This window comes from Vitis vinifera, chromosome 16 (genome assembly GCF_030704535.1).
Source record: "Vitis vinifera cultivar Pinot Noir 40024 chromosome 16, ASM3070453v1".
NCBI lineage: Eukaryota > Viridiplantae > Streptophyta > Magnoliopsida > Vitales > Vitaceae > Vitis > Vitis vinifera.
Genome location: NC_081820.1, coordinates 2,888,237 through 2,892,348, shown reverse-complemented (window position 1 = coordinate 2,892,348; position 4,112 = coordinate 2,888,237). Strand labels below are relative to the sequence as shown.

Sequence of the window (4,112 nt, the reverse complement as noted above, 5' to 3'; positions counted from 1 at the left end):
TTTGGTTTTTGAAAATGAATTTGATTAATTTTTTTTTTCAAAAATGATTTTTTTTATTTAAAAAAAATTAATTTATTTAAAAAATTAAATCTATAAACATTGTTTGGTTTTGCTTAATTTTTAACTTGTGGCAAGAAATGTGATTAGAAGTTTATATAATACATATATCATGTTATAATATATATTATTATAAAGAATAAATTACTAGTTTATACACACACACACTATATATATAGATATATATATATATATGTATATATATAGAAAATTTAAATAAAGGAAATAGATATTAGCACTCAAAATTTTCAATTATAAAACAATATAATATGATATTACCAAAGTTAATTCACTACAAGAAAAAAGGGAATTAATGACGTTTTTTAAGCGTCAAGAAAAGCATAAGATGACACTTCTCTAAAGCGTCCTTTTCTCCCCTGTCATTATATGTTTTAGTCAATAGATTATTTTTCAATGACAATTTTAAAAGCGTCATCTTTGGTTTATGTTAATAATGACACTTAATAGAAGCGCCATCTTTAAGCATTTTATTTTAATAATAATATTGGTATTATGTTTTTAAAATAATGAATTTCCTATATAATTAAATAAAAGCAAAATCATAAAATTAAATTGAATTGTACAAATTAAAATATCTCCAAATATTAATATATAATGGCTTAGTTTCAATAATTAGTATAATTACTTGTATACAAATTATAAATTTGATCATTAGATCAAAATATTTCAATGAGAATTTTTAAATCCAATATAAGAACAAATACTGGTGCAATAACTACAAAAAGAAACCATCATCAACAAAAGTCTAGTTCAACCTCTTAAAGATTTAAATGATATCATCTTCATGATTTCCAACATTGCTTTATTGTAATGATTTCTCTTCTTCTTGTAAGCCAATTTCCTTTGCAAGCTGTAAATAAATAAAAAAATATAAAACTTTAAATTTATACATATAACAACCAATATAATTGAAACAAAGAGGATATGAGAATAGAAAATAATCCAACACGTTAATTAGCTTTTGTTCAAATAAAGCAATAAAACAAACATGCTAATATTCTTCTTATTGGGTCAAAGGTAAAAAGTTTTACTAGAGTAAATAAATTATTAGTGTTAAAAAGTACTGCTACTAAGTAAGATAATTATCTCAATCATTAAGTATACAACCACATGAATTTGTCTTAGTTTCCTTAATTATTGAAAAGATCCATTTTAAAATGATTTATGCTATGTTGATAGTGAAAAAAAAAATCTTCATTTACCTTGTCATTGGCATCATCCCTGTCAAAGTCTTCTTCATTAGGCTTTTGCTTCAGAGAGGTTATCAATAACATTAGAGTAACATAAATCAAAAGAGGTTAATTAAAAAAAATAAAAATAAACATTGACAGATTTAATTTTTCACAAAATAGCCACTACAAGAAAATGAGAAAATTATAAGAAAAGGAATTCAAAATAATTTACAAGAAAAACTAATGTATATTATGAAGAGTTTTAACCAAATCTGACCAGATGATGAAATTTAAAATTCAACAAAATTTACATAATCATATACTGGCTGATGAATGTTCAAACAATCATACATGAGATTTGAAAATTGATTCATTATCGAGTTCAAACTTATTAATAAAAATAAAAATAGCAGTCAATCAAAAATTGAAGCAAATGAAAGATGAATGAATTAAGTTATATATTTGAAAAGCAATGCAATGAACTTGAACTCTTGTTTATTCCGATGTTGATTTATTGATATAAAGTTCATGAAAGAAAAATAATAGAAGAAAAAAATGCACTCAAATATGCCCTTAGTGGATCAACATGAATATTCAACTAGTAGACTTACTTGCATGTTCCCAACAAGTAACGTCAAAAGCATCAATTTTAAGAATTACAATGATAATAGTTGCCTACTTCATAAGAAAGAAACACATAGTTTCTTTCAATATTAACAAATGCAAACCTCAAAGCTAATTAATGAAGCATAGGAGTTGGGGCAGCTCCTTATGGACTTTTAATAAAGAACTCTTAAAACATTATCAAATAAAAGAATAACATAAGACCTACTATGCACAGTTAAAAATAATACCAAGGTCCAAATAAGATGAAAACCATCTTACTATCACTATGTTAATATTAATTTCTTTTTTAATTTCTTATATTTTTATTTTTTATTTACTTGATTAGTTTTTACTTTTATTTTAGTTCCTTTGACTTTTAATTTTATTGAGTTGATAAGAGGTGCTTGTTCAAAGTTTTTGAAAATATAAATCATTAGGTAAGTGTATGATAAGAATCCAAGGATAGGAAAATAAACTTCTTTTTATATTTTATTTCAATAAAACCATGAAATGTATCATTGTCTTGTTTAGGATAACATATAACTCCTATGCAATTATAAAAGTAAATAATTAATTTGTAAAGTAATAGAAATAAAATTTTATCTTCTATTTAGTCATCCTTTCAAGCTATTCTATCTTTAAGAGAGAAGTTTCTAGTGTAGTGGTGGATTACCTTTATAAATAGAGGAGATACTTGCCTTTAAAAACAATGTCTTATGTGCATCTTGCCCTCTACTCCTAGTTGTCACAATCATTACCTTCTACTCCTAATTGTCATATAAAATGATAACTTGTTTTCCTGTATCAACAATAGAAGACCACTTTGTCTAATCACTACATCTCATTCCATTCAATAATAATGAACATATATTATTAAAAAACATTGAAAGTTGGATCTCTTGTTTTTTTATAAAAGAAAAAAGAAAAAAAATAGAAACGTAATAAGGAGGGAAGGAGAACACATTTATGAACCCACATAAAGAATACTAAAAACTTTTATATTTTTAAATTAGGATTAGTTGTGTAGTCACTCAACCATCTAGAGTAACTTTTAGTAATAAAATAATATATACATTTAATATTGAAAGAGGCCTCAAATACTTTAAATGAAGGTCCACTTAAAAAACAAAAATTAGAAATGACCTCTCCTCTTCTTTTCTTTGTATAAGGTGGAGTGCACAAGGTTGAAGAAGGCATTGAAAAGACAATAAAGTTTCTTTTAACTTATTGGAAATCTACAACAAACTCCACATAAATATGGTATGCTCATGAATTTGGACAGCTTTTGTTAAGTGATGTACTCTAAACCTACATTGGTAGACTAACTTGAGAAATAAATAATAAAATTGGTATAATTGGTTTCTTGTTCTTAACACATAATCTAGACTATATTTTACAAACCCACAAACCTTGTCAACATATGACAAAACTTTGCAATCCTGACAATGAAAAATAAATAAAGTTAATTATATTTATTAAAAAATAAATGATAGTGTATACATGCAACAACATCTAGTTTTTAGGTAAATAGGTGGAATTACACATTTTATCTAAATTATTTCATTGAAAAAAAAGATATAAAATGAGTAAAAAAATATATGCCAAACTTATGGTATATATCTTAATCCAATATGTCAAATTTAAGAAATTAAACTAATCTGAGATCTACAAGAGCACAAATGAAAACAACCAAGTCAAGATTAGTATCAAAATTTGGTTCAATTTTCATATGCCTGTTAGTGTATTAGACAAGTTTTAATTTACTATATTGTAGTTAATATAATTCCTAAAGGGGAAACTTCTTTAAAAAATAAAGTATAAAGACTTATATGACCTTTTACTTAGAAGTTATTAAAATTTTATATTAAAAGGAAAGTTTAAAATTAATGTCAAATCAAATTAATTAATCTCCATAAATAGAAAAATATTATCTAACTTTCCAACCAATCTCCAAATTACCTTTTCAAGTTGATAAGGTAGTCATGAATGACTTTTAAATTTAAAATTAAATCACTAAAAGTTTCAAACAATAAAATAAAATTTTAAAATTTTGATTTATTTAATATAAAATCAAAGAAATCTCCATAAATAAAAAAAATATTGTCTTACTTTTTAAACACTTTCCAAATTAGCTCCAAATTACCTTTACGAGTTGATAAGGTAGTTGTAAATGACTTTTAAATATTGAAATCACTAATTTTTTTAAAAGCTAAAATTACATTTTTAAATATAAAAACAAACTAATTAAACGATAAA

The 4,112-nt window shown here is 23.9% G+C and overlaps 1 long non-coding RNA gene across 1 annotated transcript; it reads right to left on the bottom strand.

Annotated features, from left to right (window-relative positions):
• Nucleotides 1-714: 714 nt before the first annotated feature.
• On the bottom strand, nt 715-3,869 carry LOC109124141 (uncharacterized). The gene is made up of 2 exons (XR_002032108.2): nt 1,281-3,869; nt 715-928 (listed from the first exon to the last, which is right to left on the bottom strand). It is a non-coding gene; the product is annotated as an uncharacterized LOC109124141 (long non-coding RNA).
• Between the last annotated feature and the right edge of the window lie 243 nt (nt 3,870-4,112).